The following is a 12,262-nucleotide window of genomic DNA, read 5'->3' as shown; positions in this document are numbered from 1 at the left end:
ATTTTCTCGGTGCTGTTGACAAGAATGCCCGTCGCAGTGCGGCAACTCGCGCTCGTCGGTTGCGTCCTGTTCGGCCTGATATGATATTGTGCTTTCAATGACGCATTGTACTCAACATTCGGTCAATCGTGTTCGTGAGCGTCTTGTCGGTTTCGTATCGACTCAGTCTTACCGCGCCTTGAATGAGTACGTGAAGACACGCGCGCGCTGCCACCACCAGCATGTGAGGGCCGACCTTGCAACAAGATTTCGTCGTCAACGTGATGTTTTAAAGCGTTGCCCAAGTGTAACACAAGTGCTTTACGTTAATGTATTGGCCAGCCATCAATGAAGGGCGGCAACAACGTAGCCTCACGGCGCAGTCCATAAGAAAACCTAGTCGCTTTCTGTTTAAAAGTTAACTTGCAGTCTTAAGCTACACATGTTTTCGGCACCGAGCTGACGCTGAAGAGCTGCCAGTGGAGTTTCAAGGCAGTACATGACACGAGCTTTTGTAGCGGCGTGCGTCCGAGCGCTTACTTCTTTTTTTTCTTTTACAGGGGACTTCCCGGCACGCGGGGTTGCGCACGACCCTTCCAAGACGTTTCGCGACCAATCCGCCAGGCCTGGGCGCATGCGCCGTCGCACCATGAAAAGGGCAGCTTTGCCTCAGGCGAGAAGGGAACAATTGGATTCCAGAGTAGGTAAGGAGGAGAAAGTGTTCCCGCTCACAAAACACGATGTTAACCTTCGAAATGTCACCGAAGTCGTGGCGCAGTGGTTAGGGCGCCGGCCTCGGCTTCGGGAGGTGGCGGGTTCGATTCCCACCACCGGCGGAGACCCACCGCATAAAGGGTACAAGTGTCTCCCCTGCCCGGAGCATAGCTCCAATTCGTGGGATGTGCACTTGGGGGGCGCTGCTAACTCCGCTGCGTCATTCTTCAAACCAGCTAAAAGTGGCTAGAAGCATGACGGTCTGTGGTTGCTGACATAACTGATTCGGTCGTAGACCTGAGTGGTATGTCTGGCAATTCACGCATAAATTAAACCCCAGAAAAAAATACCGGCGTTGCCGTAACAGTAGCGGAGGTTGCAGCAAAAAATCGCTACCGGTGCCTCATCTTTTTTTTTTTTACCCCCCAAACGTGTCCTACTTTTAACCGTGCAGCTTATGGAAGGCATAATATCTTAGGAAAAAGGGTGGGGGGGAAGATGAGGGGGGAAATATGCACAAAAAAATACCGGCGTTGCCGTAACAGTAGCTGAGGTTGCGGCAAAAAATCGCTACCGGTGCCTCTTCTTTTTTTTACCCCCCAAACGTGTCCTACTTTTAACCGTGCAGCTACGCTATATGTACACGATAACGAGAACAAGTGGTGATATTCTATATATAGCTTACAAGTCTATATATTGCGGACAAATGTCGGAATATATAAACATGGGGAGTATGTGGGTGCCGTGAAAAAAACCTTTCGTTGAAATCTTTTTGTACTTCAGATGCTTAGAAAAAAAAAAGTCCACTGCCAGCCGGTGTAGGAACATTGTAAGTTGATTAATGCCACCCTATATATCAGTGAAAAAAAATTCTATACAAAATGACTATACAGTTTGGGCGTCCCATGCCGCAATCCATTCACTGTTTTCTTTAGCGGCTAATGTCAGTGATGACTGGCTGAGACCAAAGTCAAATGCTGAAACGATCGCTCGGTGTACATCCGGTGATGAAATGTAGCCTTTATTTACCAATTTCGCCTAGTTTCAATGATTGTCAGTCTACCGATCACAATATCAAACTGGACGCGATTCAACTTTGACCACTGGGTATCTGCTGGTTGTGGTATCGACGAGGATAGAGCACAATCCTCTTGGTATGTGCCCAAATTGTCAATTTTCTGCCTGTGGCAATATGGATACGTAGACGACTTGAGCAACTGGGAACGTGTTCGAACTACAACATAAGCGTTGCGTATGCGATATAGGAATGATCCAATTCATGACCAGTCGTCGATAAATAAGGTGCCACGTTCACGCCAGCTATACGTACTCCTAACAAGCTGCTTGAGCCAACCTTAACGCCATAGCGTTAAGGGCCCGGTGTCCCATAAAATCTGGTGTCGGAACCCGGCGTCGGACGTCGTTTAGACGAAAGGATTTTCAAACCAGCCATACCAAGGTCCTCCATTTGGCGCAAGAAGGCGACTGAATTCAATGTCTCAATCTGAAATACGCCGAAAAATCGTAACGTACGACATACACACAAACCGACAGACATGATAGTGACGGATGGCAATTTTACAATTCGAGAAAACATAACTAGGTTACGCGAAAACTCAAACAAACGCATTTCCCAGCGCTTCACCATTGATGGACCGCCAACGGAGTCCGCCATTTGCAGGCGCCGGCTCGTGAGTACCTCGGGGGCGACGGAGTGGTGCGCCCAGTTCCTTGCAATGCCTCCAGATGGCGCTCGCCTACGCCGCATCGGGCCGCACGCTGGAAGTCCCATTTCTTCCAGAAAGCCCCCCTTCGTGCCTAGCGTTCGCAGCCGACGTTTCCCGCTAAACATTACAGGTACATATGCTCCAGTTGCAGGGAAGTGTGAGAAGCAGTCGGAGATCTTTGAATGCTGTCTCGTGCCACTCTTGAAAGCGAAGCACAAGCGTGCGCTCCATATTTATAATAGATGTATTTGATGTATTACAGTGTATACGCGCCTTGCAAACATTCTCATCGCGAACGACAGCACTGAGCTATAAAAGCTGTTTGATTCGATATTACTGCTTCCCTTTCAGCTCAAGTTCACCAAAAGTGGGTGCACAAGCACGACATCATTAGGCTTAACATTCGCATCAGCATTGACTCAAACTTCATGTGCACGGAAAGCGTGGGAGGGTTGAATCTTGTGCATTTCAACTTTTAGGCATCTTTTGCCACACTTTGACGGCGATTAATTATATATACAAGCCAAGGCGCTGTCGCCATTGCGCGTCGTCAGTTTGATAGCCGATCGCTTAGGCTTCGGTCGAACGATGGCCGGCGCACTCATTTTCTCGGTGCTGTTGACAAGAATGCCCGTCGCAGTGCGGCAACTCGCGCTCGTCGGTTGCGTCCTGTTCGGCCTGATATGATATTGTGCTTTCAATGACGCATTGTACTCAACATTCGGTCAATCGTGTTCGTGAGCGTCTTGTCGGTTTCGTATCGACTCAGTCTTACCGCGCCTTGAATGAGTACGTGAAGACACGCGCGCGCTGCCACCACCAGCATGTGAGGGCCGACCTTTCAACAAGATTTCGTCGTCAACGTGATGTTTTAAAGCGTTGCCCAAGTGTAACACAAGTGCTTTACGTTAATGTATTGGCCAGCCATCAATGAAGGGCGGCAACAACGTAGCCTCACGGCGCAGTCCATAAGAAAACCTAGTCGCTTTCTGTTTAAAAGTTGCCTCGGCGGCCGCATTTCGATGGGGGCGAAATGCGAAAACACCCGTGTGCTTAGATTTAGGTGCACGTTAAAGAACCCCAGGTGGTCAAAATTTCCGGAGTCCTCCACTACGGCGTGCCTCATAATCAGAAAGTGGTTTTGGCACGTAAAACCCCAAATATTATTATTATTATTCTGTTTAAAAGTTAACTTGCAGTCTTAAGCTACACATGTTTTCGGCACCGAGCTGACGCTGAAGAGCTGCCAGTGGAGTTTCAAGGCAGTACATGACACGAGCGTTTGTAGCGGCGTGCGTCCGAGCGCTTACTTCTTTTTTTCTTTTACAGGGGACTTCCCGGCACGCGGGGTTGCGCACGACCCTTCCAAGACGTTTCGCGACCAATCCGCCAGGCCTGGGCGCATGCGCCGTCGCACCATGAAAAGGGCAGCTTTGCCTCAGGCGAGAAGGGAACAATTGGATTCCAGAGTAGGTAAGGAGGAGAAAGTGTTCCCGCTCACAAAACACGATGTTAACCTTCGAAATGTCACCGAAGTCGTGGCGCAGTGGTTAGGGCGCCGGCCTCGGCTTCGGGAGGTGGCGGGTTCGATTCCCACCACCGGCGGAGACCCACCGCATAAAGGGTACAAGTGTCTCCCCTGCCCGGAGCATAGCTCCAATTCGTGGGATGTGCACTTGGGGGTGCTGCTAACTCCGCTGCGTCATTCTTCAAACCAGCTAAAAGTGGCTAGAAGCATGACGGTCTGTGGTTGCTGACATAACTGATTCGGTCGTAGACCTGAGTGGTATGTCTGGCAATTCACGCATAAATTAAACCCCAGAAAAAAATACCGGCGTTGCCGTAACAGTAGCGGAGGTTGCGGCAAAAAATCGCTACCGGTGCCTCTTCTTTTTTTTTTTTTTACCCCCCAAACGTGTCCTACTTTTAACCGTGCAGCTTATGGAAGGCATAATATCTTAGGAAAAAGGGTGGGGGGGAAGATGAGGGGGGAAATATGCACAGAAAAATACCGGCGTTGCCGTAACAGTAGCTGAGGTTGCGGCAAAAAATCGCTACCGGTGCCTCTTCTTTTTTTTACCCCCCAAACGTGTCCTACTTTTAACCGTGCAGCTACGCTATATGTACACGATAACGAGAACAAGTGGTGATATTCTATATATAGCTTACAAGTCTATATATTGCGGACAAATGTCGGAATATATAAACATGGGGAGTATGTGGGTGCCGTGAAAAAAAGCTTTCGTTGAAATCTTTTTGTACTTCAGATGCTTAGAAAAAAAAAAGTCCACTGCCAGCCGGTGTAGGAACATTGTAAGTTGATTAATGCCACCCTATATATCAGTGAAAAAAAATTCTATACAAAATGACTATACAGTTTGGGCGTCCCATGCCGCAATCCATTCACTGTTTTCTTTAGCGGCTAATGTCAGTGATGACTGGCTGAGACCAAAGTCAAACGCTGAAACGATCGCTCGGTGTACGTCCGGTGATGAAATGTAGCCTTTATTTACCAATTTCGCCTAGTTTCAATGATTGTCAGTCTACCGATCACAATATCAAACTGGACGCGATTCAACTTTGACCACTGGGTATCTGCTGGTTGTGGTATCGACGAGGATAGAGCACAATCCTCTTGGTATGTGCCCAAATTGTCAATTTTCTGCCTGTTGCAATATGGATACGTAGACGACTTGAGCAACTGGGAACGTGTTCGAACTACAACATAAGCGTTGCGTATGCGATATAGGAATGATCCAATTCATGACCAGTCGTCGATAAATAAGGTGCCACGTTCACGCCAGCTATACGTACTCCTAACAAGCTGCTTGAGCCAACCTTAACGCCATAGCGTTAAGGGCCCGGTGTCCCATAAAATCTGGTGTCGGAACCCGGCGTCGGACGTCGTTTAGACGAAAGGATTTTCAAACCAGCCATACCAAGGTCCTCCATTTGGCGCAAGAAGGCGACTGAATTCAATGTCTCAATCTGAAATACGCCGAAAAATCGTAACGTACGACATACACACAAACCGACAGACATGATAGTGACGGATGGCAATTTTACAATTCGAGAAAACATAACTAGGTTACGCGAAAACTCAAACAAACGCATTTCCCAGCGCTTCACCATTGATGGACCGCCAACGGAGTCCGCCATTTGCAGGCGCCGGCTCGTGAGTACCTCGGGGGCGACGGAGTGGTGCGCCCAGTTCCTTGCAATGCCTCCAGATGGCGCTCGCCTACGCCGCATCGGGCCGCACGCTGGAAGCCCCATTTCTTCCAGAAAGCCCCCCTTCGTGCCTAGCGTTCGCAGCCGACGTTTCCCGCTAAACATTACAGGTACATATGCTCCAGTTGCAGGGAAGTGTGAGAAGCAGTCGGAGATCTTTGAATGCTGTCTCGTGCCACTCTTGAAAGCGAAGCACAAGCGCGCGCTCCATATTTATAATAGATGTATTTGATGTATTACAGTGTATACGCGCCTTGCAAACATTCTCATCGCGAACGACAGCACTGAGCTATAAAAGCTGTTTGATTCGATATTACTGCTTCCCTTTCAGCTCAAGTTCACCAAAAGTGGGTGCACAAGCACGACATCATTAGGCTTAACATTCGCATCAGCATTGACTCAAACTTCATGTGCACGGAAAGCGTGGGAGGGTTGAATCTTGTGCATTTCAACTTTTAGGCATCTTTTGCCACACTTTGACGGCGATTAATTATATATACAAGCCAAGGCGCTGTCGCCATTGCGCGTCGTCAGTTTGATAGCCGATCGCTTAGGCTTCAGTCGAACGATGGCCGGCGCACTGATTTTCTCGGCGCTGTTGACAAGAATGCCCGTCGCAGTGCGGCAACTCGCGCTCGTCGGTTGCGTCCTGTTCGGCCTGATATGATATTGTGCTTTCAATGACGCATTGTACTCAACATTCGGTCAATCGTGTTCGTGAGCGTCTTGTCGGTTTCGTATCGACTCAGTCTTACCGCGCCTTGAATGAGTACGTGAAGACACGCGCGCGCTGCCACCACCAGCATGTGAGGGCCGACCTTGCAACAAGATTTCGTCGTCAACGTGATGTTTTAAAGCGTTGCCCAAGTGTAACACAAGTGCTTTACGTTAATGTATTGGCCAGCCATCAATGAAGGGCGGCAACAACGTAGCCTCACGGCGCAGTCCATAAGAAAACCTAGTCGCTTTCTGTTTAAAAGTTAACTTGCAGTCTTAAGCTACACATGTTTTCGGCACCGAGCTGACGCTGAAGAGCTGCCAGTGGAGTTTCAAGGCAGTACATGACACGAGCGTTTGTAGCGGCGTGCGTCCGAGCGCTTACTTCTTTTTTTTCTTTTACAGGGGACTTCCCGGCACGCGGGGTTGCGCACGACCCTTCCAAGACGTTTCGCGACCAATCCGCCAGGCCTGGGCGCATGCGCCGTCGCACCATGAAAAGGGCAGCTTTGCCTCAGGCGAGAAGGGAACAATTGGATTCCAGAGTAGGTAAGGAGGAGAAAGTGTTCCCGCTCACAAAACACGATGTTAACCTTCGAAATGTCACCGAAGTCGTGGCGCAGTGGTTAGGGCGCGGGCCTCGGCTTCGGGAGGTGGCGGGTTCGATTCCCACCACCGGCGGAGACCCACCGCATAAAGGGTACAAGTGTCTCCCCTGCCCGGAGCATAGCTCCAATTCGTGGGATGTGCACTTGGGGGGCGCTGCTAACTCCGCTGCGTCATTCTTCAAACCAGCTAAAAGTGGCTAGAAGCATGACGGTCTGTGGTTGCTGACATAACTGATTCGGTCGTAGACCTGAGTGGTATGTCTGGCAATTCACGCATAAATTAAACCCCAGAAAAAAATACCGGCGTTGCCGTAACAGTAGCGGAGGTTGCGGCAAAAAATCGCTACCGGTGCCTCTTCTTTTTTTTTTTTACCCCCCAAACGTGTCCTACTTTTAACCGTGCAGCTTATGGAAGGCATAATATCTTAGGAAAAAGGGTGGGGGGGGAAGATGAGGGGGGAAATATGCACAAAAAAATACCGGCGTTGCCGTAACAGTAGCTGAGGTTGCGGCAAAAAATCGCTACCGGTGCCTCTTCTTTTTTTTACCCCCCAAACGTGTCCTACTTTTAACCGTGCAGCTACGCTATATGTACACGATAACGAGAACAAGTGGTGATATTCTATATATAGCTTACAAGTCTATATATTGCTGACAAATGTCGGAATATATAAACATGGGGAGTATGTGGGTGCCGTGAAAAAAACCTTTCGTTGAAATCTTTTTGTACTTCAGATGCTTAGAAAAAAAAAAGTCCACTGCCAGCCGGTGTAGGAACATTGTAAGTTGATTAATGCCACCCTATATATCAGTGAAAAAAAATTCTATACAAAATGACTATACAGTTTGGGCGTCCCATGCCGCAATCCATTCACTGTTTTCTTTAGCGGCTAATGTCAGTGATGACTGGCTGAGACCAAAGTCAAACGCTGAAACGATCGCTCGGTGTACGTCCGGTGATGAAATGTAGCCTTTATTTACCAATTTCTCCTAGTTTCAATGATTGTCAGTCTACCGATCACAATATCAAACTGGACGCGATTCAACTTTGACCACTGGGTATCTGCTGGTTGTGGTATCGACGAGGATAGAGCACAATCCTCTTGGTATGTGCCCAAATTGTCAATTTTCTGCCTGTTGCAATATGGATACGTAGACGACTTGAGCAACTGGGAACGTGTTCGAACTACAACATAAGCGTTGCGTATGCGATATAGGAATGATCCAATTCATGACCAGTCGTCGATAAATAAGGTGCCACGTTCACGCCAGCTATACGTACTCCTACACTGTAAAAAATTTCCGTAATTTTACGGTCAAACCTGCCGTAAAAATTACGTAGACTGTTCAGTTTCATGAAAAACGGCGGAATTCTACGTAAAAAAACGGACGTGCGCTCTGTTTTTTGAAATACGGAGAACCGTCCGTAATTTCATGTGGAGGGCAACTGAGCATGTTAAGAGCGAAAAATCAACACGCAACGAATATAAAGAAAAGATACCGCCCACGTTTACCAGCAGTTACATAATATCACCATAGGTAACGCTGCTTGAACATTATTCATAGGCAAATCGTAGTATCCTCCTTGGTACGCACGCACAAACGGAAGAGGTTTCAGCGGTGGCGCTGCTTACCACCCCTCATCGCTTCTACACGACGGGTTGCATTTCTCCGCCTCAACAGTACAGAGTGGACAGCGGCTGGAAATGGCGGTGTGCGGTGGTGGTATACCTGTTGCATTTGGGATTTCACTGACAGAATAAGAAGGAATCGACGATGGACTGTTACGTAAGTAAGTGATTTAAGTGTCCTTTTTTGTTGGTGATGCACGTCGCGCGTGCGAAATGCACCGCGATGGCCGGTGACGGGCTCAACTGTGTTGTGTGAGCATGTCCTGTCAATGCCCTGTAACGACATTCCCGCTTGGCCATGAGGATTGATAAAGCCGCGGCATTGCGAGACTGTGATAAATGGTGTAGCGTTTGTTGTGCTGATTGCATATAGAGTACATTGAGGCGCGTAGGCAGCATCAGCGACGATGTCGTCTGTAGCAGTTCGTTATCGGCTGTATGTGGCAGCTGGTTTACTGACGTTGGCATTCCAGTTTTGCAATGTGTTGTGATGTGTTCTTGGCATTCCAAAATAAAGTGAAGTTACTGTTCCCCTTAGCAATCTCTCACGGCGCGGTGTAACACTATGTTAGCCGTATTCGGCGACGCATTGCATCACAGCGAAATTCTATTTTTCCTTAAGCTTAGGACGCAGTGTGCTTGGCGTGCATAATCGCTGTGTTCACATGCTTAATTGAAAGACTGCTTCTGGAATTGAAAGTCTGCTTGTGTATGAAGACCTCATAGAGCATGTTGCATGCGATGCCCCTACATCACAATGAATGGACGGTGTAGCGTGCTTGCTGCCGTAACCTCGTGCGATCTGCAGTGTTACGTAACACTGGTGTAACAATCGTGCGCGATCGCACTTGCAAGTGTCCGCGTGGATACCCATTAAGGGTCGCTGGAGAAGAAATTGATTATTTTGCTAGCTGGTAATCGGCATCAGATGTTTCGCGAGTTTTTGTTTTGTTTTTACTTCAGACAGCTACCAGGCTGACTATCAACGTTCTGACGCAATACGTCAGCATTTAACGTAATCTGGGAGTGGATTGCCACGTAAATTTTGCCCATCTGCGGCCGTAATTGTAGAGCAAGTGCATGTGATAAATAATTTTGAACGTAACCTTGACACAGAATAGCGGTGCCCAAAAGTGTGTAATGGACATCCAAAATTACAAATGTTCCAAACTGTTATAAAAAAATCAAAAGATGTGTCAACACTGATGTTAAAGGCTGGTTCTAATACTGACTGTCTCTAGTTGCGTAGACTAATTTTCAGCATATAGGCATCAATACAATAATTATTCTAAAATACATGTTGTGAGTTATGTAGAGCAAAATGTCTGCTGTTTTGCCGAATAGAAGGTGCTTCATGAAGTCTTTTTTTAAATGAGTTGAACGATACAATTGAAGACACCAAACAATACCACAGCAATCGGTAATTCGGTGACAAGCTTATGTGCAAGAGTATTTGTATATGAAAATGTTTTTGCTTTACTGTGGACGACCGGTCTGAAAATACCTGTTAATATTTGCTTCAATTGCAGCTATTGCACCAGTGAAGGATGTCTGTGTGCCGGTTTGTGCTCAGTTTCTCAGCCAGCGGGCCTGAAAAAGTGTGCCACAGCAGTCTGTCTAGTGGTGCTCTTTGTTCTGGTAAGCTGTGCCATTCTATTGTATATCTGTCTTGCATATGCAGTCTTCATAGGCAGTGACTGCAAATGTTGGTGGAATGACGGGGCCTATGCAAGTAGAGTAATTTTTGCAGATGCATTCAAAGGATAATTGATGATTTGTTTTCCTGTGGCAACCAATTGGTTCAGTATGAGCACGTCGACTTGAAAGGGATATTGTTTCGTACCTGACTTGGTTGCACATATGAGTGGTGCTTAAAAAACACTTATAGTGCCAGAGTTCAAGATTTGAGGCAACAGATAAAACATGCACCAATAAAATAACTGTTTGTCTAGTGTTGACTTAATGAGTATGCAACAACACTGCACACTGATCATTAGCACTGTCATGCATGGGCTCCATGGTAACTAAGATTAGCCACGAATAAGCTCACTGTGAGCTAGTGTTGAGCTAACTATAACAGGTGAGTATGCGATGATGTAATTAAGTGCAACATTGGAAGGCAATGTAACAATGTAAAATTATAGCCTGAGCTCGCAGCTGCGTTGCGTGGTCAGGGACCAAAAGATATGAATATTTAAAAGGGAACGAACAGTGTTACTGCCAGTATGAAGTGACAGCGTTGTACACAGCAACATATTCCCTTTGTCCTGTCTGTAGCCCTGTTCGGTTACCTTCTAAACATGCACCAAGCAGCCCAATTCAGAACGTTCGGCAGGTTGATCTGAATACCTCAATTTGCCAAGCAGGTTAAGTGATGGCACGCTAGCATAGTGGGAGCTATTCTGAAAGTTATGTCTGCTATGAAAATGTGTCATGAAGATACTTCACTGCTAAAAATTTGGTGTACAACTGCACAAAGCAGCATCAATAGCTATGTTGCTCCCCCATGTTGTGTCAAGGGTCTGTGCATGTTTCGTAAGATAATCCTTGAGTCGTCGGCCGGTTTGTCCTACATAATTGCGGCTGCAGGACAGTGGGATATTGTAAACAGCACCAACCGTAGTACCTATGAACTCCAGCACATACTTTTTGATGTAAACTTCACGTGTTGCCCTGGTCCGGTTAACATTTTGTACGTGCCCAGATTGCTTGGCACTGAAAATAAAAAGGTAGTTTCAACTCTCTGAGCAATTTGCTTGAATTGATGGTTGCCTTTGTGTACAGATTGCTTAACAGTCATAGGCCTTGGCTTTCTCGAAGTTGGCTGACCTGAGACGTCAGCTACGTTCAACTCCATTAAATGCTACTTGGCAATGCATGCTAAAAGGCAGTGCGAACGCACTGTTAAAAGCAAACATTGTACTTGGCTATGGAAGCTCCCCTCCACGTCGGGGTGGTACCAAGTGTTAAATGTGCTCTCTGGTGTTCCTGTAGCAACAACATGCTTCAGTGTTCAAGTGCACCAGTAGAAAAGTTAAAAACACCTTTGAGTGCAGGGAATAGCTCCAGCTCGATGCTCACCACAGAAAATCTTCAGGCCCAGATAGTGGAGCTTGCCTTTCAGTAGTAGTTTTTCTTACTTGAACATGCATGGCACTTTGTAGGAGACATTAAAAAGTTGCTCAACCACTTTAATTGCGACTTTTCACTGCCGAGAACACTGTCAGCTAGTCGTAAAACACTAGCTGCTGTAAGAACCAGCGTAGTAAAGGTATTCTGCTTCATTGAAAACTTTCTAGCCTATATGACGTGAAGTAAAGCTACTAAATGGGTTGAGTGATTTGTTTTCTGTCTTCTCTACAGTGCTAGATGAGCTCATGGAAGGGGGAAAACTACATTTCAATAGATGAAGTGCCAACAGAGACAGCACAGTCAGAATAACAAAGACAGGACAAGTTGCTACTTGCAACTGTTTATTGAGGTCAAAAGCACTGAATATATAGCCATGGGGAGAGGGGGAAGAAAAAAAAAAGAAGCACTGATTATGTGAATGCGCATGTGCAAAAATATGGAAGATGTATATGAAGGGAATCATAAGATTAACCAAAATCAAAAATTTATCTAAAAACATGCGTTCATTTCTGTAAATAGTCGG

At 46.9% G+C, this 12,262-nt stretch overlaps 1 long non-coding RNA gene across 1 annotated transcript; it reads left to right on the top strand.

The window, feature by feature from the left end:
• Positions 1-3,749: 3,749 nt before the first annotated feature.
• Positions 3,750-6,912, top strand: LOC139059416 (uncharacterized). Its single transcript, XR_011514147.1, has 3 exons — positions 3,750-3,893; positions 5,586-5,761; positions 6,774-6,912. It is a non-coding gene; the product is annotated as an uncharacterized lncRNA (long non-coding RNA).
• Positions 6,913-12,262: the final 5,350 nt, after the last annotated feature.

This window comes from Dermacentor albipictus, chromosome 1 (genome assembly GCF_038994185.2).
Source record: "Dermacentor albipictus isolate Rhodes 1998 colony chromosome 1, USDA_Dalb.pri_finalv2, whole genome shotgun sequence".
NCBI classification, from domain to species: domain Eukaryota; kingdom Metazoa; phylum Arthropoda; class Arachnida; order Ixodida; family Ixodidae; genus Dermacentor; species Dermacentor albipictus.
This window is presented reverse-complemented; position numbering and strand designations above follow the sequence as displayed.